General features: G+C 41.5%; 1 pseudogene; it reads right to left on the bottom strand.

Annotated features, from left to right (window-relative positions):
- Positions 1-7,838: 7,838 nt before the first annotated feature.
- Positions 7,839-8,692, bottom strand: LOC139744184 (uncharacterized; annotated as a pseudogene).
- Positions 8,693-24,898: the final 16,206 nt, after the last annotated feature.

Genomic DNA, 24,898 nt, shown 5'->3' with positions numbered 1-24,898 from the left:
GCCCAGAAAGAATGCTATAAACCAAATGGAAAAAAATATAATACTCAAGTAATAACAAAAACATAAATGATGGAGTGAATTATGCATGATCATTAGCTTCTGCAAAAATGTTCATTCTATAAACATTTTTCTCACAAGTTTGTGTGAATTTGCACAATGTGCTTCGTTTGGCATGGAAATCTTGACAGACTGAGAAGAAAGCTCCTAATCTTTGCATAGAAACTTATTCGAAAGTGGCAAAAGTGCCAAAAATTGGTTCCAAACCACCTACCTACACGAAACAAATAGAACTCTACCAAGGTGGTACATGTATATTATTACTACAGGCATTAAGTGTGTACATGTGGTGCATAGACTATATTGTGCGTTAAAAACACCACAATCTGTTTTCTGTCTTTATCTTCATTTTTTATAGGGGTTCTAGGCCTTTTTTTCTACAGGAAGCTTACGTAGACCTTAATTCATCGAGCATCATTGATGGCAATGATGCTCAGTAAAGAATGAATTGCTCCAGCAAAAGTAGCAGAACTTAACTTGCACTATATTGGATTTTAGGGGTTTCGTTATGTTTACAGTAGATTTTGGTTGTACGGTTGGACCTGCTACTCATCGACTGCCTAATGTTTATTTGCTTGATAAGAATATTGAACACTGAAATTCATGCAAAAAACTTGACCTACGTGATTGAGAAAATCCAGAGCTAGGCTATCAAATGCCTTTGTTCCCTTTTTGATTCGAAGTTTTAGTGCAAAAATATCGCCATCGAACTTGCGTGGCCTCGTTTCAGCTCCCCGCGGTAACGCTCCTTGAGATCGACCGCTGTTTTTGCATTGACAATGCACGCAAACCGAGTCGTATTGAACACCGTGTTGTACGAAGCTTTTTAGAAACTTCCATAGACATTACATTACGATTCGGTGAAAATATTCATTCGAAATTTTGTCCTTGATTAAAACCATTAACTTTGTTAATGAACGGTGAATTTTCGCGTTTTCCCACACCATCCTCATCAACAGTCAAAGCCAATCAATTTTCATGTGCTTTGCGTGCAGTGAAGTGCGTACTAGTACTACTCTAGTATGCGTTCAGTGCGCCAATTAATACACGGTTGGTTTATTACAAGAGGGTGGTCGATGTAGTAGGGCTATCATACAGCCGACCATGGCATAAAAGTTCTAAATTATGAGGTAGGAAATGATCGAGACAGGTCATTGTGTAATTGAACTTAGTTAGCACTAGCACTAGCAGTCTAAAATATAGGGCCTAGCCCTTGACTAGGCCCTAGCATTACCTAGCTAGGCCCTAACCGTCACGTTAGACCCTATGCCTAACTAACTTGTTAGATTTCTACATCATCGAACTCGGACACTGCGCCTATACTTGTGCATGATGTGATACGGTGCCCGTTAGTGTTACAACTTAGAATACTGTACAACGAATATTCCGTACGCTGATTTAGATGATTAGTTTTTGTAAAAGAAATTCGTATTTTATGTGACGTTTTGAAAATGTATGTAAGGATTGAATTATGCAAGTGTTTATACAAGCACGAGTTGGTTGAAAAACATAATGTACGTACCGGTACAGACGACCTAACTTAACGTTAAACGTTAACATTAACAGTTTGTTAGATCTATTACCCAGTACGTTACATGCATGAAGGCGAGACGTAGCGCAGCCCGGCCAAGAACCCAAAGCGTGAGCCGTGACTAGCTTCATCCCCATCACGCAAATTACAGATGGGCATGAAGCGATGTAACTATCAGTTAAATAAATAAATACCTTGGAATGACTGGCAAAGTTCTTCTATAGCTAGACCCCATTTGCTGAGAATGTTCGTGACTCCATATAGCTGCATTGCAGTCATCGTCACCGCCGTCCATCATGATGAATACTAGTAGCCGCGCTACTGTATAGCTATACGTACATAAACGTGTGATGTACGTGTGTGTGTGTGAGGCGCGGTGGCCGCCCGGCGGCGATCGATTGCGACGAAGGATACATGCAGGCCCGCTGATTGGTTCATGACTATCACATGACTTTTGCCCATCAATTTCTAAACAACCGTTGTTTAATTGTTTGGACAATCATTCCGAATTGTTTTTAAACAACCGCTGTTTAAGGCAATCAAGCTCCAATTTTCTATATTTAAACAACATTGTTTAGAATTTTAAACAACAATATTTTAAACAACGAAATTTTACACAGCGTTCTAACAGTGTACACTGCACCGAGGAAACCAAAGTATTCGCCCTCATCCAACTTTTCAATTGCGGCGTCGAAGTATATCTCCACCACATCTTCCCACAGTAACCATGGGCAATCCTCATGATCCATTTGACTACTGTACCCGTTCTGACACCCCACACAAGAGTCATGGATGAGCCTGCTTATTTGACTCGAAAGTGCTGTCTTATCGTCATCATCACTGGTCCGGTTGGTAGGTGTGCTCACTCCTCCTCCTCCATCAGCTCCCCAGCCTCTTTCTCCTCACCCTCTACCTCCTGCGGTGGCTGCTGCGACCGTTGCTGTAGCTCCTCCTCCTTCCCGTCTTCCCCAGGCTGCATTTCCTCCTCCTTCCCGTCTTCCCCAGGCTGCATTTCCTCCTCCTCCTCTTCCTCATCGAAGTTCAGAGTTTTTTGCACATTCTCCAGGCTGATAATGGCCGATGCGGGTATCTCTGCCGGTTCTCCTCCTCTATTAACCTGGCGTAATGGGGCAGATGGTGGCTGAGTTGATCCACGGGGTGGGGTAGCTATCTGCAGATCATGCATGTACTGCTGTCGGGTTCTCAGCCGCATCAGCCGCATTCGACGTGGCACCACTACAGCCGGGGCAACGGGAGTCGGTGGTATGCTGGTTGGCTCCGCCACCACTGCATTCTGCCTTTGTAGCTGCGGTCTTGCTGGCATCGGTCCCTCTGGCGACGGAAAGGGGGAAAATAGCAGCGGCGACGAAGGTGAATCTTCGATGTAGATCGGACCAATATCGGGGGTTGGAGGTGTCAAACATGGCGGGGATGAAGGAGGTCTCTCGTGCTGCAGATCCACCTCAGCAGCAGCAGCCCTTGGTACGGGAAGATGGAGGAGTAGAACGGTATAGACACTCGAGTTACGAACGTTTGCGTTTTGGATTTAAATCATTTTGAATGCATCTCTGTATTGTTTTATTTCATAACATTGCTCAGTTCACGGATAGCAGCGCTGATCTTAAACGAGGCTTTCATCAGCTTCCACCAATGTTCACCCGTCAAATTGATCCCATTTTGCCCCTGCAGCATTCTCTTTGTCCCTTTCAGCTGGTAGTACTCGCGAATGTTAATGTAGGGGACCCTTCTGAACTTTTTCACTATACCGCAAAGCGTTTTCCGCCCAAGTGAAATGGTTTTAACCCCAATTCGAATTCGCAAAGTTTGTAATCTATCTCGTGGCTATACCGACTACCTGCCTCTTCAACAACCTTCAGGCTACTTTCACCTTTTTCATCAGCACTTGCCTATACAGAACAAAAAGAAACATGGGATACCATCAATACTCTCGTCGATATTTTCCACATGGTCTCTCTGTCCTGGCCGGTCGTGCTGACAACCGTAGCAGCGAAAACGTACTATAATATCGTTTATCTTTCTCGCTACTACCGATCCAGCGGCAACCATAACTGACGCTGAAAGACTCACAGTCTTCATAACCGTAGCATCGAAAACGTAAACTATCTCGTTTATCTTTCTCGCTACTACCGTTCCAACGACAACCATCAATGACGCTGAAAGACTCACAGTCTTCATCATAGTAGCTACGAAAAGTATTCTCCTCCTCCTCCTCCTCCTCCCCAGTTTTGTTCCGGTTTGACATAATTTCCACAATACAAACAGCACGATACCAAAATTGTGTCTTAAATCCTACCTGAAAAGAATTGTTAATCAAGTTTTCTGCCAACTGATGTGGGGATCGTGCACGATTTTCAAGCCAAAAACCAGCCCGAGTCTTGCTACTCATGCCTTTTGGATTATACATTTCTTTCGGGGATAGTGGACCTACGTATTTCTCGTTTTCTCACGTGTTAAAGAGATGCGGACAATTTCCCTTCTTCAATTCTGACAGACCGAATGTGTTTGGCATATAAGCAGTCAGAGGCATTGGCAAAAAAAAAAAAAAATTAAGAGAGTCAATAAAGCGAATCTTGCTAAAAGATACATGCAGCGACATGATCTTTTCGCCGCGGAGGAAATCTCATTCTTACCGGCGAGCCGGTGAGAATGAGATTTGGCACTATACAGTTTTTATACAGATGCTTCTGACTAAATATCCCGTCTTAGCTTTTGAAATTGTGCGCTATGTTCATTATCTTCCCGACCCGCGTATAGGTAAGGCGTTCTTTCGAAACTACTACTACTAAATAATAATATTGTGCATTTGTGGGGTGCTTTCAAATCGCTTAACTTCATCTATGCCACAAGGCCCAATCGGAACGCCTGCTGCCGCATGCAGCTTACGAGCATAAACCTCTTGTTTACCATAACTCATCCTTAGGGAGTTCTAGTTTGGATCTCTCTCTATAAATGCGCGCGCAACATATCTTTTCGTTACTCCTGTCTATGATTTGAATTATAGACCTCTTTTTGATCAACGTCTACACTTTTTTAGTGTTTTCTGTACGGGATCTGTGGCTAAGTGGAAGTGAAAACATTCTACCATTTCAACTACCAACAGTTTTCTATCTTCCTAAAAAAGCTCCTCCCAGTGATAGATCTGCCGTAGCTGTCCTATCAAATCAGCCTCACTGACTAACCTGATGGCTTCATTAAAGTAGTCATCATTATGTCATCCAAACTCCTCCATAAACACCGTTTTAGTGTTTTCTGTACGGGGTCTGTGGCTAATCGGGAGTGAAAAAAACCCTCTACCATTTTAACTACCTGCAGTTCTCTGTCTTCCTCAAAAAGCTCCTCCCAGTGATAGATATGCTGTAGCTGTCCTATCAGGTTAGCCTCACATCTCGAGTAAACATTTAATACATATTAAATCCAGTTTACAAACCATCAAACTGCAAATATGTACACACAAATCTTCACAATATAATACCAGGTACGCAATTAACATTCGTTTCGCGTTCGATTTCTTTTTTCCCCCTTCCCTTCCCTTCCCTTTCCCTCCCCTTTCACCTTTCAACCTTTACCACCTCTTTAGCTTTGTTTTGATACACGCTTTAACGGAGTTCTTTGGCAAGTCCAAGTAGAAAAACTCCGTGGCTTCAGCCACGCAAGCTTCCCTCTCTTCTTCGAACATTTGTGCAATATGTTATGTACACTGCATCGAGGAAACCAAAATATTCGCCCTCATCCAACTTTTCAATTGCGGCGTCGAAGTATGTCTCCACCACATCTTCCCACAGTAACCATGGGCAATCCTCATGGTCCATCTGACTACTGTAACCGTTCTGACACCCCACAAAAGAGTCATGGATGAGCCTGTTTATTTGACTCGAAAGTGCTCTCTTATCGTCATCATCACTGGTCCGGCTGGTAGGTGTCCTCCCTCCTCCTCGCGAAACGCGAAACGTTTTACGTTAAAAACTTCTTCCGTCCAAATAGGAAGATAGCCCTTTTCGAATGTCTTTTTGGCTTCGCTAATGCGAACTCTGTCCCCCACAGTATACTTTAAAGTTTTGGACTTTGATGATTCAGTTTTTGACTTGTACAACGTTTTCCATATGCCCCCTTCATTTTCTTTTGTAACCAGTGTCGGCTTCGTCTTAATGGATCGATGATAGGAATTATTGTAAGCATGCACTAACTTGCTCAAAACAGGTATGTATTTTTGTGTGTTACGATGCGTGAAGTACTTGTACATCTTTTCCTTGAGCGTGCGATTGAACCTCTCTACTATACACGCTTTAGTCATGTTTTGGGTAGTATAAAATGAAATGTCCCTTTCTTTGAGAAATGATTGAAATTGTCTGTTTGTCAATTCGCTCCCTTTATCGGTTTGAATATGATATGGTTCCCGTTTAGATCTTTGGATGATTTTCTCGAGTGCGCTAACCAAACTTTTCCCCTTTTTATCTTTGAGAGGAACCACCCACGCAAATTTTGATAAGACGTCGATGCACGTCAGCAAGTACTTATATCCCGCATTGTATCTACAGAGAGAAGTCAGATCCACCAAATCCATTTGCCATACATCATCAATTCCATAGGCCATGACTCTACTTTTTACAAATTTTCGCCTCAGTGGGCGATGTAGAGTATAAGTATCATTCCCTTCCAACCACTGTTTAATCTGTTTTCTCGACAAGTTAAACTGTCCTTCATTCTTGACAAATTGATAAAGTTTCTCAGCACCACTGAAACCAGCTTCATGCATCGGATCAAAGTATATCTCTCGCAAATACTCATCCATCTCGCTACAGCACTCAGTCTTCACACATTTACATTCGCAAGTCACCATGTGCAAATGACAAATGACGATCAACGTACACTACATTCAAAATATAAGTGATGGACTTCACTTCAACATTTGACGATGTAACAAATTATTTCATTTCTCATGCGCAAATTTATTTTTTCACAACTTCAATCACTTTGAAACAGTTTTGTTTGTTTGGTTAAACTTGGTCAACATGAATTTCATTGCATTTACAATTTCGGTTGCACAATACTTTGAAAATTATATGGACGGTTCAAGAAGTAAAGCGAACAAGATTCAAACGAATAATTTATCAAGTTTGTACAAATGAATAATCCTGCCAGATGAACATTCGTAAACACAGAAAAAAAACCCAATTCTTAATCAACAAATTCATCCCCCACAATACTTACAGAATTATATGATAGTTCATGCATGACTCTAAACAAGTTTCAAATGAATAATGTAACGCGTTTGCAAAAAAAAAAAAGAATAATAAATAAATAACCATTCAATTCAAATTCAATTCAACTATTCCATAAAGATGAACGACGAAGTAAACACACAATGTAGAAGGATATCAATTATTATGATATACAAGACGAACGTTCTTCAAATGTGTATGCAAAGTCCTTTTTTTTTCTCAGTTCACTCGTATACCAACGAAATTGCATCCTTACTGTTCCTTGAGTTTTCTCTTGATGTGAGACTGAACGTCCTTCTTTTTCAGTTCTATTTTGAAAAATTCTGTGGCTTCTCGCACACATTCGTCCTGTTCGTCGTCAAACATGTCCTCCACATTGTAGACATGATTGACAAAACTAAAGAATCGCTCTTCAGTGAGCTTGCCCAAGGCTGCATCAAAATATTTCTCGATCAAGTCTCCCCATGGAAGCCACATACAGTCTGCGTGGTCTTTCTGACTGGGGTACCCCTCCATGCATCCAACGCAAGACTGATGCACAAGCTCGCTGATTATACCCGAAATGGACTTGACGGCCATGAGGACGGGCGACACTGGAAGATGACTGCCATCGGTCTCCATCTTTTCCTCCTCGGTCTCTGGTACACTCACATCGGCGCATAATAGGTTGTCCTCTTCCTCATCGTAGGTGAGCTTTTTGCGAAGATTCTGTAGATCTTGAGGAACATTGGGGGAGATTTCTGCCTCTATCTGGCCCGGTTGTTCCCGTAGAGTTGGTGATGACAAACTTGACCCTCGCCTTGGTGTGGTCACTCCTTCTATGACAGCATGCTGCCTCCGCAGTCTGTGGCGGCGGACTACTGGAGCTCTCGGGGGAGACGTTTCGATGAGTATGACGTCTGGAGTTAGCGGTGATGATGATGCTGGAGACGGCTGACCAGCTACAACTTGTGGTGAAGTTGTCTGAAGTTGTTGATCCAGCTCAGCGAGGGCAGTCTGGGTAAGGACAGAGGTTAGAGTGTCGAACAGTCAGGAAATTTGCCAATTTACAAAAAATGAAATTTCTTTGAAAATTATTTTGCTTTGGTTTTTGTTTCGGTCTCCAAAATTCAATACCAGTCCAAATCAAATGTCACAAAAATCATCTATTTCTTTACATTACTGAATGCTCTCACAGTATCACTTATGGCGAATTTTGCACCGACCAATTTCCACCAATTTTCCGCCGTTAAATTGATGCCCTTTTGACCTGGGAGCATCCTATTAGTGCCCTTCAATTTATAATATTCTCGAATATTCACGTATGGGACTCCTCTGAATTTCTTGACAACGGCAAAGCGCTTCCCACCTAAATGGAATGGTTTTGACACCGCTTCAAATTCACATGTATTTACACCTGTCTACTGACTGTAATGACACCCTGCCTCTTCCACTACCTTGTACTCATTCTCGTCGTTTCTCTCCTTAGATGCCTAATATATATAGAAACATAAATAACGATGGAAAAAGAAATTAAGCATTCGATTCAAACAGTGTTGCATACCCATGCTTTCACATTTTCTTCATGCAGTCACTCTGCCTTATACATAGTTATTGTTTTGAAATCACAGGACACATACATACACACAAACTTTTCATATCATATCATAACTTGAATATTAACACTTACCCTCAATGCAAGGATTCCAGGGGGAGTCTTTGGTGTGAGTTTCTTCTGTTCCATCACTGTCGAAAGTGAAAAATTGGCAGGGCGCAAGACTTCATGGGCATGGTTCTCTGGTATCAATAACTTAGGCGTGTGCAGTACACTGTTCAAGTGGCACGTAGTGGCAGAAGTCTTCGTCGGTGAGTGTGTGGCCATCATGACGATCGATATGACGCAGTAATACGTAATGTATGCTATAGATGCTCCTCAAGATCTGAATTTGTAGCTCTGGATCAATGTTCGTAACTCGTATCATACACTGTTATATATGCGTTCTCTTCACTACACATTCCTATGTACCAACCCTCTCGACCATTCCCTTCGCACTCTTTATTTATTCGACCAATCCTCAGCAAGCAACCTCTTTGCTGACCAATCATCATCGAGGTAGCTGATTAAAAGTCAACCAATCCCAGCTCAGGAAAACTTCCTCTTCCTAACTAATACAGAGGTAAATGACTAATTGATAATATAAGTCACTTTTACTCATCACTGGAACTCCTAATTACTGGTCATTCAAGATTTCATTTTCATAAACAGCACGCTTCCCCCTCCAGAAACGGGTTTGAGTCGTAATTTCCTCCTGCTTCCTCACTGCATGTGTCTCATCCCAACACACAAAAAGACGTACCTTTACCGTATGAAAGGACTTGACCATGCCCCCTTCCCTTCCATTGTCTACCGATTTCCCCCCTGCTTCCTCACTACCTGTGTCTCATCCCAACACACAAAAAGGTGTACCTTTACCGTATGAATGGACTTCATGACCCCTTCCCTTCCATTGTCTACCGATTTCCTCCTGAGCCATACCCTGTTGTTTGTGTCAGGCCACACCATCCTGTCTTGAATTTTCTGAGTCCACAATTTTTGTTCAAAGAGGAAATACCTGGATAACAACTGTTTCCCTCTACATCATCACTTTGCTTCATCATCCCAAGACATAGGTTGTATATGCTATTCTATAGTCTTACACTATAGAGGGATAGTCACTCGCTGCTGATATCTTCATCGTGTGCACACTTCATTCCTTAAGTAGCCTCTGAATGATGTACACTTCCATTCTGCTCATGTGTGTTTATACCGCCCTGAATGATGTACACCTCCATTCTGCTCATGTGTGTTTATACCACCCTGAATGATGTACACCTCCATTCTGCTCGTGTGTGTTTATACCACCCTGAATGATGTACACCTCCATTCTGCTCATGTGTGTTTATACCACCCTGAATGATGTACACCTCCATTCTGCTCGTGTGTGTTTATACCACCCTGAATGATGTACACCTCCATTCTGCTCATGTGTGTTTATACCACCCTGAATGATGTACACCTCCATTCTGCTCATGTGTGTTTATACCACCCTGAATGATGTACACCTCCATTCTGCTCATGTGTGTTTATACCACCCTGAATGATGTACACCTCCATTCTGCTCATGTGTGTTTATACCACCCTGAATGATGTACACCTCCATTCTGCTCATGTGTGTTTATACCACCCTGAATGATGTACACCTCCATTCTGCTCATGTGTGTTTATACCACCCTGAATGATGTACACCTCCATTCTGCTCATGTGTGTTTATACCACCCTGAATGATGTACACCTCCATTCTGCTCATGTGTGTTTATACCGCCCTGAATGATGTACACCTCCATTCTGCTCATGTGTGTTTATACCACCCTGAATGATGTACACCTCCATTCTGCTCATGTGTGTTTATACCACCCTGAATGATGTACACCTCCATTCTGCTCATGTGTGTTTATACCACCCTGAATGATGTACACCTCCATTCTGCTCATGTGTGTTTATACCACTCTGAATGATGTACACCTCCATTCTGCTCCGAGTGTGGAATATACATCGGAACTGCAAGCTTGTGCCTGGATACACTTTTGATCACTGTGCATTACCATTCATCGCGGCAGTACACATCGTGTAAGTTAACATTGACCATTATACCGCATTCTTCATCTTGAAAGCAAAACTGTAGCACACAATAATTTAGTGCAGCAAGATATCACCAACAAAGTACCGACGCATATTCAAGATTTCATTTCGTAAACAACACGATTCCCCCTCCGGAAACGGGTTTGAGTCATATCGTCATAAACAGGAAAACGACTAATTCATAACGGAAGTCACTTTCACTCATCACCGGAACTCCCAATTTGCGCTAATTAGTAAGTGTTAATTAATTCTCCCTGTCGATACAGACTACTATAACTACTGATCTGTTGTATTTGTTCTATCAGATCAGCCTTAATGACTGACTTGATGGCTTCATCGAAGTATTCATCAACTATGTCATCCCAATTCCTTCATAAACACTGTTTTAAGTGTTTTCTGTATGGGGTCTCTGCCTAACTGAAAGTGGAAAATCTCCACCATTTCAACCACCAACAGTTCTCTATCTTCCACAGAAAGCTCCTCCCAGTGATAGATCTGGCATAGTTGTCCTATTAGATCAGCCTTACTGACTTCCATGATGGCTTCACCGAACTTGTCGTCAACAATCTCATCCCAACTCCTCCATAAACACTCTACACGGTCTCTCTGTCCTGGCCTATCGTGCTGACAACCGCAGCAGCGAAAACGTACTATCTCTTTTATCTTTCTCGCTACTACCGTTCCGACTACAACCGTTGATGACGCTGAAAGACTCACATTCGTCTTCTTCTTCTCCTCCCCCTCCCCAGTTTTGTTCCGGTCCCATCCTCCTCCTCCTCCCTCTTTTCCTCTTTTTTTTTGTGTGTGTTTTCTGTAAGGGGTCTGTGGCTTACCGGACGTGAAACCATTTCCTCAGAAAGCTCCTCCCAGTGATAAATCTGGCGTAGTTGATCTATCAGATCAGCTTCCTTGACTGACCTGATGGCTTCATAGAAGTAGTCATCAACTATGTCATCCAAACTCCTCCATAAACACCGTTTTAGTGTTTTCTGTACGGGGTCTGTGGCTAATCGGGAGTGAAAAAAAATCTACCATTTCAACTACCTACAGTTCTTTGTCTTCCTCAAAAGGCTCCTCCCAGTGATAGATCTGCTGTAGCTGTCCTATCAGATTAGCCTCACATCTCGGGTAAACATTTAATACATATTCAATCCAGTTTACAAACCATCAAACTGCAAATATTTACTCACAAATCTTTACAATATGACAATACCAGGTACGCAATTAACATTCGTTTCGCGTTCGATTTCTTTTTTTCCCTTCCCTTCCCTTTCCCTCCCCTTTCACCTTTCAACCTTTACCGCCTCTTTAGCTTTGTTTTGATACACGCTTTAACGGAGTTCTTTGGCAAGTCCAAGTAGAAAAACTCCGTGGCTTCAGTCACGCAAGCTTCCCTCTCTTCTTCGAACATTTGTGCAATATGTTATATACACTGCATCTAGGAAACCAAAGTATTTGCTCTCATCCAACTTGTCAATTGCGGCGTCGAAGTATATCTCCACCACATCTTCCCACAGTAACCATGGGCAATCCTCATGGTCCATCTGACTACTGTACCCGTTCTGACACCCCACAAAAGAGTCATGGATGAGCCTGTTTATTTGACTCGAAAGTGCTGTCTTATCGTCATCATCACTGGTCCGGCTGGTAGGTGTCCTCCCTCCTCCTCCTCCATCAGCTCCCCAGCCTCTTTCTCCTCACCCTCTACCTCCTGCGGTGGCTGCTGCGACCGTTGCTGTAGCTCCTCCTCCTTCCCGTCTTCTCCAGGCTGCATTTCCTCCTCCTCCTCCTCTTCCTCATCGAAGTTCAGAGTTTTTTGCAAACTCTCCAGGCTGATAATGGCCGATGCGGGTATCTCTGCCGGTTCTCCTCCTCTATTAACCTGGCGTAATGGGGCAGATGGTGGCTGAGTTGATCCACGGGGTGGGGTAGCTATCTGCAGATCATGCATGTACTGCTGTCGGGTTCTCAGCCGAATCAGCCGCATTCGACGTGGCACCACTACAGCCGGGGCAACGGGTGTCGGTGGTATGCTGGTTGGCTCCGCCACCACTGCATTCTGCCTTTGTAGCTGCGGTCTTGCTGGCATCGGTCCCTCTGGCGACGGAAAGAGGGAAAATAGCAGCGGCGACGAAGGTGAATCTTCGATGTAGATCGGACCAATATCGGGGTTGGAGGTGTCAAACATGGCGGGGATGAAGAAGGTCTCTCGTGCTGCAGATCCACCTCAGCAGCAGCAGCCCTTGGTACGGGAAGATGGAGGAGTAGAACGGTATAGACACTCGAGTTACGAACGTTTGCGTTTTGGATTAAATCATTTTGAATGCATCTCTGTATTGTTTTATTTCATAACATTGCTCAGTTCACGGATAGCAGCGCTGATCTTAAACGAGGCTTTCATCAGCTTCCACCAATGTTCACCCGTCAAATTGATCCCATTTTGCCCCTGCAGCATTCTCTTTGTCCCTTTCAGCTGGTAGTACTCGCGAATGTTAATGTAGGGGACCCCTCTGAACTTTTTCACTACCGCAAAGCGTTTTCCGCCCAAGTGAAATGGTTTTAACCCCAATTCGAATTCGCAAAGTTTGTAATCTATCTCGTGGCTATACCGACTACCTGCCTCTTCAACAACCTTCAGGCTACTTTCACCTTTTTCATCAGCACTTGCCTATACAGAACAAAAAGAAACATGGGATACCATCAATACTCTCGTCGATATGGTCCACGTGGTCTCTCTGTCCTGGCCGGTCGTGCTGACAACCGTAGCAGCGAAAACGTACTATAATATCGTTTATCTTTGTCGCTACTACCGATTCAGCGGCAACCATAACTGACGCTGAAAGACTCACAGTCTTCATAACCGTAGCATCGAAAACGTAAACTATCTCGTTTATCTTTCTCGCTACTACCGTTCCAACGACAACCATCAATGACGCTGAAAGACTCACAGTCTTCATCATAGTAGCTACGAAAAGTATTCTCCTCCTCCTCCTCCTCCCCAGTTTTGTTCCGGTTTGACATAATTTCCACAATGCAAACAGCACGATGCCAAAATTGTGTCTTAAATCCTACCTGAAAAGAATTGTTAATCAAGTTTTCTGCCAACTGATGTGGGGATCGTGCACGATTTTCAAGCCAAAAACCAGCCCGAGTCTTGCTACTCATGCCTTTTGGATTATACATTTCTTTCGGGGATAGTGGACCTACGTATTTCTCGTTTTCTCACGTGTTAAAGAGATGCGGACAATTTCCCTTCTTCAATTCTGACAGACCGAATGTGTTTGGCATATAAGCAGTCAGAGGCATTGGCAAAACAAAAAAAAAATTAAGAGAGTCAATAAGCGAATCTTGCTAAAAGATACATGCAGTGACAAGATCTTTCCGCCGCGGAGGAAATCTCATTCTCACCGGCGAGCCGGTGAGAATAAGATTTGGCACTATACAATTTTTATACAGATGCTTCTGACTAAATATCCCGTCTTAGCTTTTGAAATTGTGCACTATGTTCACGATCTTCCGGACCCGCGTATATGTAAGGCGTTCTTTCGAAACTACTACTACTAAATAATTGTGCATTTGTGGGGTACTTTCAAATCGCTTAATTTTATCTATGTCACAAGGCCCAATCGGAACGCCTGCTGTCGCATGCATGATTTGAATAATAGACCTCTTTTTGATCAACGTCTGCGCTGTTTCCAAATATCTCTTGGCACGACCAACTCCCTCGGGCATTTCTATGCGTAGTAGGACCCTACATTTAGACCCATCTCACTGACTAACCTGATAGCTTTATCGAAGTAGTCATCAACTATCTCATCCCAACTCCTCCATAAACACTTTTTTTTAGTGTTTTCTGTACGGGATCTATGGCTAACCAGAAGTGAAAAAATTCTACCATTTCAACTTCCAACAGTTTTCTATCTTCCTAAAAAAGCTCCTCCCAGTGATAGATCTGCCGTAGCTGTCCTATCAGATCAGCCTCACTGACTGATCTGATGGCTTCGCATCGAAGTAGTCATCAACTATCTCATCCCAACTCCTTCATAAACATTGTTTTTTAGTGTGGGGTCTGTGGCTAACTGGAAGTGAAAAAAACTACCATTTCAACTACCAAGATTTCTCTGTCTTCCTTAAAAAGCTCCTCCCAGTGATAGATCTGCTGTAGATGTCCTATCAGATCAGCCTCACTGACTGCCTTGATGGCATCATCAAAGTAGTCATCGACTATCTCATCCCAACTCCTCCATAAACACTCTATGGTCTCTCTGTCCTGGCCGGTCGTGCTGACAACCGTAGCAGTGAAAACGTATACAGTGTATCTCGTTTATCTTTTTCGCTACTACCGTTCCAACGACAATCATTGTGACGCTGAAAGACTCACAGTCTTCATAACCGTAGCAGCGAAAACGTACTGTCTCGTTTATCTTTCTCGCTACTACCGTTCCAACGACAACTATCAATGACGCTGGAAGACTAATAGTCCCCTCCTCCTCCTCCCCAGTTTTATTCTGGTTTGACATGATTTCCACAATACAAACAGCACGACGCCAAAACTGCGTCTTGCATCTTACCTGAAAAGCATTGTTGATCAAGTTTTCTGCCAACTGATGTTGGGATAGTGCACGATTTTCTTGCGATGCTGCTACTGCAGCGTATGATGATGAAGTTGAAGAAGAAGCCACGACGAAATAGGAATGTAGACTGCCGATTGCAAAAATCTCAACAGCAAGTTTATGCATGTAGTTCTCTTTTATCTATATACTTCCCAATTCTCCTCTCGACTTGGTTTCGTGCATGCCTAATGTGTATGTTCTCCGTTTTCTCGACGTTCTGAAGTGTTTTTAGGCACAAAATTGCGTCTGTACACCAAATGACAAGCAGCAGCTGTCGTGAAGCATTAGGTAAAGGGATCTACTCCAATATCGTCCGAATCTTTCTTAATAGTAATGTCAACAAATAGCTATCTATTTATTGTAGTGCAGCAGCGACACAAGATATCTACGTCACTGAGACAATAAGCGTAGATCTCATCTTCCATGACAAATTGCTTGCCGGAAGCAACCTTACTATCGTAACAAGCCAAAAATCTGCCCGGGTCTTGCTACTCATGAATTTTGGATTATACATTTCTTTCGGGGTTAGTGGACCTACGTATTTTTCGTTGTCTTTCGTGTTAAAGACATGCGGAAAATACCCCTTCTTCAGTTCTGACAGACCGAATGTGTTTGGCATAGCAGCCAGAGGCACTGGCAAAAAAATTGAGAGAGTCGATAAAGCAAATCTTAGTAAAAGATACATACAGCGACATTAACTTTCCACCGCTGAGAATGAGATTTGGCACTTAACAGTTTTCATACAGATACTTCTGAATAAATATCCCGTCGTAGCTTTTGAAATTGTGCGCTATGTTCACGATCTTCCGGGCCCGCGTAAAGTATTATTATATGGTTAAGGTGTTCTTTCGAAACTACTGCTTCTCGATAATTGTGCATTTGTAGGGTACTTTCAAATCGCTTGATTTCATCTATCCCGCAAGGCCCAATCGGAACGCCAGCTGCCGCATGCAGCTTACGAGCATAAACTTCTTCATTACCACACATCCTTATGAAGTCCTAGTTGGGATCTCTATTTATGCGAGCTATCCCCTTTACTATAGCGCGGGCGCAGCATTAAATCTTTTCGTTACTCCTGTCTATGATTTGAGTAATAGACCTCTTTTTGATCAACCTCTGCGCTGTTTCCAAGTATCTCTTAGCACGATCACCTCGCTCGGGCATTTCCACTTGTAGTAGGACCCTACATTTAGGGCCACGTTTTCATCGAGTGAAATTTCTTCATTCGATTGTAACATTTCTTCTATGCGAGCTGCCAGCATATCGTTATCAAGCTGGTCCCGCCTGACAAAAGGTAACTGAACAGGCCTTTCTAATTGTGGCGCAATAAATACAATGCGTACCATATCCCTTTCCCTCACCCCAACTAACAACTCGTCCACTATTACCAAACATATCCCTAACCCTCGGAATCAATATTCAATCATGGGACCGAATTGATTCACGGAATTAAATGATACGGTGTAATCGATAGAATTTGCATTGTACGTTTTCATCCTCCTATGAGTGACCTTACTCACATGATAAAAAAATTGAATTTCTTCCGGCACATTGCCGATATCTTGGTGATTGGGCGTATGAGTTCTCGCTCTATCGGATGAACCTTCCTCATCGGTGACAGGGGCCCGCCTCCCACCTCCTCCTCCTCTCATCGTATGCATGCAGATGACCTCTCGATGTACAGGTGTATCTTTCGAATGTACTCGGTATACTTAACGATGTTGCTGCGCTGAAACCTCGCGATGTGCTCGGAATGTCCCGCGACGTTACTGCGCTGAATCTCCTATGAAGAACTCTGCTTAATGTCAAGAAAATTTCTCTCCAACTGCAAGGTTGAAGAAATCTTACTTATGCTTTCATTTCTTTACCCGCGTTTATATTTATCCATAATTCCAGTGCTTTCCGAATCTATCTCAAGTCCCAAGTAAAGCGTAGGGACATGTCTTGTCTGATTGCTTTCTTTCCCATGGTCATTTCATGCGCGTCAATTTCGCGTCGTGAATAAAAACGGGCATTATACTCGATCTTTTCATATCTCCTCCTGGATTGATCCTTGACTCTGCACTCGTAGGTCGTGTCCCAATGACGCATGGTACAATCAAGCTCCTTGGTATTTAATACAACGCGGTCGAGGAGGTCCTCTTTATCTCTGCAGTAGCCTTTGAAGCCTCTGGAAGTCGATTTCATGTACTCACCAGGGACTCGAGATGGTATTTGACCCGACGCCGTTGTTCGTTGCTCAATGCAAAGAAAATATCTCTTCAACTGGAAGGGTGAAGAAACCTTACCTTACAACGTTGTGATAACATTCAACGCTGTCCTCTCTGCCCGCATTCCAGTACTTTCTAATTTTTGAATTATACAGTAAACACGAAACTTGGTGTACTGATGAATTACCGATACGTTTTGTGGTGTCGGCAATGATAGCTCTTCTTGCACATCCTCTTCTTGCACATCAACAAGCTACCTCATCGAATTTCTAAGGCAGCACGAGACGATGATGTCGCAGAAACTTCAAGATATGTTGGAACATTTTACCATTGTTGTCGATGAGGTAGTGGTCGTTTCTATTCCTGGCGATTTCCAGTGAACATCACTGAGGAGAGAGTCGGATTCTTGAGTTCGTGTATCGATTGTATAATAGTTTCATAACTTTTCCCGCCAACATTCAGGTTGACGTGTTCGGAGGTTGGGAGTAAACTTTGTTTGCTGTTGGCAAGCACCTGACATGCTCCAATATGAAGAAGTCCGCTCAATGTCAGGAAAATTTCTCTTCAACTGCAAAGGGTAAAAAAAATCTCACGTTTTCATTTCTTTCACTGCGGTTCTACTTTGTCCATAATTCCAGTGTTTTCCCTATTCATCTCCAATCGCAACCGAAGTGTGGGGGTATATATTCTCCGATTGTTTCATTTGTCATGATCATTTCATGACAGTTTGTTGCCATCTTCTTAATGTTCAGAAAGAGTGGTATGTTGATTTACGTATACGCATTATCGTCATCTGCAATGTGGCCATTAATTCGACGGCCTTAAATTTATTCGTGATGGTTTTCCCGTAAGATGAATTACCGATAAGTTTCATGGTGTCGGCGATGATACATATTGACGAGTCAGCATCTCCAGTCCTTCTGGCATCTGAAAACAACTTCCCCGAATGTTTTGAATCAACTCTTAGAGATGCATTCGACTGCTTGGGAGATGCGACTCACATTTTTTCCATCATGTAGATATACCATTGCAACAACAAAGAGGTTGTTTTTCTCGAGTCTACATGAACAAATCAACCATGAAGGCATTTCTCCTAATATTCATAATTTACTTATGATAATTTCATAATCATGACCATTTCATAGCATCCTTTAAACTTGAACGCTTGATAGGTTTCACTGCAAAATCCATCCACTGGCAGTCTGTTTTTCTCCACACCATTTTCTTTGAGGCAAATGCGAATTTTCCGTTCATGGGCCTCCCATCTTAACAAATCTCGAGCAATGTGAGGAACACTGGTTTTCTTGTCATGTTCATAACAAACTCGGTCTCTCCTCATCCCCGGCCCCGAATGTTTTCTCCAGTCGGCATATCCTGCATAATAGCCTAGAAATAAAGGGCATTAACATCGTAACCAAGCACTCTTTGACAAGTGCAGGTCGATTGTCAGACCTTTACAGAACTCGCTTTTTTATCATTATTTTTTTTTTAACCGCTCGATGAATGGTGTCGAATCACGGTTGTTATACCAGGTGAAATAATCTTAGAGACACGTCATGTTGAATGTTTTACTCTTTCCACACAAGCTGGCAGTACAAGCACTGTTCATCGGGAAAACTGATTATCATTATGAAGGTTATCACAAAAATCCTTTATCGGAGGTAGCTGACGTTATCACAAAAATCCTTTATCGGAGGTAGCTGACGTTCCATCCAGCCGTACGGAAAGTAAATCCTATCTTTTCTCACAATCTTATGCTTTGAGATATGTGACATACGCAACGTCCGGAGCAAGAAAAGTGATACCGTATAAAGATAATCGAGATTGTCAGTTTTAGTAGGAATGTGGTTATGATACTTTTGATGAGGTAATCTATCGGGTCTTTTTGCAAGAGAGCTGGGTAAAGATACTGTTTTTGCATTGACATCATATCTACCGGTTGAATACAACCACGGGCAGTTCCGACAAAATAGTTTTCAAATTTCTCTATGAGTCCGGGGAAGTGAATAGGTTTCTAAGATTTTTCGGTCACTTTAACGAGATTCACGCTCAAGTTGTTTGGTTAGCTCTGTTGTTTTCTCTTCCAACATCTCGAAAATATCTTGTTATATATATTTATCTGTATTGTCAAACCACGTGAAAACTGAATTTCCTTATTGAACAATAAATAAAATCGTCAAATATCTGAGTAATTGGACTTCAACAGAGACAGTGAGCATTGACACACTTTGACATCACTATGCAGAGTTATTCATCATGCTTTTGCGTTATATGTGATTAATAATATTCGTTCATTATACGTTTATACTCCTTATAATAATCATCATATCTGCGGTCATACTATTCTATGCTAATAGCAGTGCAGTCACCAACGTGAAGTCATTTGATGACATTGTCAGTCTATACGTGATATGTACAATGTACTACGTAATGATGTTTGTAATAGGTGACGTATGTTCGACTCTAACGCAGTGAAATGTCCAACAACATTATTGATATGGTCGTGACATAATGTACGAAATGTATAATGTACGTTAAGGCTTATTCATGGTATTACACACAATGTATCTTGTGCCTTGATGTTAGAAAAGCAAATGTGTCCGGACAAAAGATCAGGGATTGTACGTTCAAGCCTTTCAAGATGTATGATTTACATGCTGTTATATCTAATACACTCTACAGTGTAATATGGGATGAAGTAATATATATACATCGCTGTTTGTTGTTTATTACAAATTTAACCAATAAAGAGAATCAAAGAAATGTCAACAAACTCCTTGCCTCCTTGTAGTACATGTAGTATTCTTTCATTCACAGTCCGTGTACTTTACGTGTCAAGTTCCGTAGTCTAAGAAAAATTTTGTATGCATCTATGACCAGTAATGCTACATTCAAACCCACTGAATCACAAAGAAACACACAAAGCCACATGCAATCCATAGACCACCATCCTCCAATTATCCTATACACCACACACCAATGTCCAGACATTCGCAACCCGGCAAACAATTCCATACATCATCACACAGTTTAACGTAAATGCCTTCTACAATGTATTTTTGTTTAATATTTTACGTGTTTTTAAGTAAAACTTGAAGCAAAAGTAATTTCCGAATGGACAATAAAGAGTGAAATTGAAATTGGACCAAACTGCTTCAGATCTTCTTCCCATTACATACGCTAAGGTAGGGTTAGGGTTATATTTGTGGGTAGGTTCTATGTTTGGCTGGCATGCAGATATTTCATGTTTTATATTTCTGTGGTTTTATGCTGTAGATATTACCATAATTCTTTCCATTATCAATGGCCAGTACATTGTATTTCATATCATGATATAAAACCTCTCTTTGACTTGAACTTGTTTGTCTTTCTAGGTCTAGTAACATTATTTATTTCAGCAGCACGATTACCAAAAACCTCTGAATTGCTGAACTTATTGTATGACTGATACTAGGTTGACAACATACAGTTACATTTCACAGTTTAATTCTCCAAAATAAAGAAATACAACACAATAATACTCAAAACACAATTACGCAATCATTCTGAGTTTCATAATCACTTTAATATCAATACAGATATATGTGCAATGTCTGTTCTGTTTGTTCTTGATTACTCTATTTTCGGGGGGGGGGGGGGGGGGGAGTGGAGGTGTAATTCACCAAACCATCACAAGTAGGTAAATATTTAGACTTGACGATGCACATTGATCTCTTTAATTCAATGCAACATATTCCAGTGAAACATTCTTCATATTATTACATGTACGCAAAGCGGACTCATTTGTGATAGAGTACTGTAAAAGTGGATATTTTCGAGCGACTAATTTTTCACGCTTGGCCGGGTCAGAAGAGTTTTGCATGTTTTTAATTCCGTGGAATTAAGACGTCACGCACAGGAACATATGGCAAGCAAAAATATTCGCGGGCTTTTATTTTTGCGCTAGTTTCTGGTTGCGCGAAATGCGCGAAAAATTTCAACACCGCGAAAATTTCCACTTTTACAGTAAACCTAGCATGACTCAACTTGGATGGGAGAAAATCTGCCGATTTAAGTAATGTCTATTTGAGCAAAGTTTACTCTATCTCTCACAGAAGACCAAAGCATGTTTCACGAGGAGTATGTATGCAAAATTGATATACTGATACATCAAGGATGGGTGCGTGCACCTGTAGACAGGAAAACTGTACTCGTCATTAAAGGACAAGTTCACCATCATAGACATGTGGATTGAGTGAATGCAGCAATATTAGTAGAACACATCAGTGAAAGTTTGGGGAAAATCGGACAATCCGTTCAAAAGTTATGAATTTTTAAAGTATCTGCGTAGTCACTGCTGGATGAGAAGACTAGTACAGTGCATGATGTCATATGCGTACAACCATATAAAGAAAATGAAAAGAGAATTTCACAAAACTTGACTTTTTGAATAAAGTGCAAATTTCTTCGACTTGTTGCTGACATATATTAAGGGTAATATTATTCCCCCTGCCTTCTGAAAGAGAGAAGTCAAGTGTTCTTTTGTTATGCGAGAAAAGTGAAAATATGTTGAATTTTCTTTAATCTTTCTTTATACCGTTGTACTCATGTGACATCACAATCTATAGTAGTCTTCTCATCCAGCTTTGAGTAAGCAGAAACTTCAAAAATTCATAACTTTTGAACCGATTGTCCGATTTTCCTCAAACTCTCAATGATGTGCTCTACTAATATTGCTGCATTCACTCAACCCATATGTCTATGAAGGTGAACTTGTCCTTTAAGGGACTGCAGAGGAGGCAGTATGATGAGCCAGGTAACGGTATCAATCAGCTTTAGGATAAAGAAGGGTGGGGATGATGGGGGCATAATCTGCCCCCCAATTCAATCCAATCCAACTTAATCTCCTTCCCTTCATGTGATGCTTAACCCTAATCAGGCTGGGGTGGGGGGGGGGGCGGAATCCGCCCCCCCCTCGACGTTTCGTGCAATATCTTTGCAACGCGATAAGCTCCCGCCGCGATGTTTCATGACTTTTTTCTTTCAAGTATCGCGCAACTTTTGAGACCAAAATTGTTGCGCCCGGGCATACCGTTTTGACGCGACGCCTGTTCGAAAAAAATTTGTCAACCCCAAAATTGCTCCAAAACGTGATTTTGTGTGCAAATCCAATGCAAATTGTGTTTTTTCGATTAATTCACATAAAAATTCATATCTTGACTTAGAATGGCCGAAATTAATTTATTTCAGCATAATGATGCTTCGAAAAATGTCTGTGACAAATTTTGGCCAAAAAACAAAGAAATACATAAGAAATTAAAAAAATCAATAAAATACATAAGAAATTAATTTCGATACAGATTTTTTTTTATCCTATGTCAAAGGAGAATGATACAAGAAACATTTTTAAAAAGAAATTAGCTTAATTGGAGCATTAATAAGTGATTCAGAGCCCAAAACTGATTTTATGCATAAATTACAATAATTAATTAATATAAAATATAAGAACAATTTTTTGGAGAAAGCAACCATACTTTTTGATAGAATACGGCGCGGGCGTCGCGTGTGCCGATTTTCGGCGCGATCGCGCGTTCAATAGGCGAGATCTGAAGGGGGGCGGAATCCGCCCCCCCCCCCCCTCCCCCCCCCCCCCCCCCCCCGATATAGCATAGCCAAACTAGAAATGTCGCTAAGGCGACTGGTATGCCTCCGCCATAATGCATGATTCTCCTAATAGATCTATAGTACATGTAGACAATGTGTGATTGCATTTTCACAAAATTGGCAAAATATTAAAATGACAAGTTTGTCACAAATGTTTTGAATGTTCACCTTCCTTGACCTAGGTTTAATTGGATGAATAGGAGAGCATGTATTCGGGGATTTAAGGACTTTAACTTGACTTTGACCCATTCATAAGTTTATGCATTGAGAAATTTTCAAGTTATGAAGAAAAAGTGCAATTTCTGTATTGAAAAGTTCATTGTTACCAATTTCATCTAGCCTTTGACCCTAAAATTCATAGGATAATCACTGTCAGGCACAACATGCATAAATATGTAGTAAGTTTCAAGATAACTTGAGCCACTTCTGAGATATGGAGGAAAGTTAGTTCAGCACTTTCCCTTGATCTTTGACCTTTTGACCTTTGAGGCAAACCCAAAAAAAAAAGAAAAAAAAAAGCTTCCAGAGAATCTCTATTAGGTTATACAAGCATACACCAAGTGTAAAAAAAACCAATAATAATCCTGCTGGCACTGCATAAATATGAGGGAAATAGTAAAAATTTGAAGTGTTGCCCTTAACCTTTGACCCCTGACCTTTGACCCATGAACCCTAAATTCTCTGGATAATCACTGTCAGTCAGTACATGTATATATACTATGTTCCATGAAGATGCCTTGAACAATTTCCAAGATATGGAGAAAAAAGTGAAGTTTTGATATTTTTACTTGACCTTTTGACCTTTGACCTTTGACCTAATGACCCCAAACTTTCACCACAGAATCTTAATTGGGTAATACATGTATACACTGAGTTTCAAGAAAATATCTCAGGCATTGCATAGATATGGTGGAAATAGTGAAATTTTACGTATTTGACCTTGACCTTTTGACCTTTGACCTTGAGCATGTGCACCAAAAAGTTGATAGGCACAACTTCACCCCCTAATACACATACATGCCATGTTTCATTAGGATACCTCAAAAGGTTTTTTAGTTACGCTGTCCACAAAATTCATTACGGACGGAAGGACGGACGGAAGGACGGACGGACGGACGGACAACCCGAAAACATAATGCCTCCGGCACCACTTCGTGGCGGAGGCATAAAAAGCCCAGCCTGATTAGGGTTAAGGTTTTAATTCAAGTATGATGCCCCACTTGTCCAGGACCTTTTCTGTCACCCCTCTGACAAGAGAGCAAATTAATATCCAACATCCTGGAACACTCCTGGTTTATCAAAAGAAGAAGAAATGGGTATCTCTTATTAAGTACTTTTGTTTCAGCAAATTACACATACATGTAATAGCTTAAGCCTCTTCAAGAATTTAGTGAAGCAATTTCTTAAACACAAGAGTGAAACCTAACTATCTTATACCCATGTGATTTAATCCCCTGCTTACAGAAAATGTCGCATTGCAATACAGTGCACTCCAATTATAACTAACATGGTTTTACGTTTTGGAAACTGTTGAGCTTCGCTCTCCTTTCAATCATTTGAAAAAAACAAAAACAAATCATGAAGCATTCATGCAGCGGCATGGAAAATGAAAAAGAAGTCTGAAATCTTTACGCTCAAAGTCGAAGGCTCATTTAAACCAGAACTTGTTAGAGATGCCAAGAACAATAAAAAATATACCAGTATTGCTGGGAAGCACATTTTGTCAATTATCAGACTCACTGATAGATAATCAAGAGTTACCTTTGATCTAATAATTTGATTCCCAAGAAAAAGAAAAAGAAGTGACGACTTGGGCATTTTTGTTATGTCTTGGTTTGATTTGTCTTTTGCCATAATCACACATTGTATTAGCTGACAATGCACAAAAAGTCTACCTAACATCACCAAGTAAGCTGTCTATCTTGAGTTGTAACATTGCTTGATGC

Source organism: Diadema antillarum, unplaced genomic scaffold (assembly GCF_040938485.1).
Source record: "Diadema antillarum isolate AM-2024a unplaced genomic scaffold, OU_Dant_1.0 scf00000035, whole genome shotgun sequence".
Classification (NCBI taxonomy): Eukaryota; Metazoa; Echinodermata; class Echinoidea; order Diadematoida; family Diadematidae; genus Diadema; species Diadema antillarum.
The sequence above is the reverse complement of the archived record's forward strand: the minus strand, read 5'-3'. Positions and strand labels throughout refer to the sequence as shown.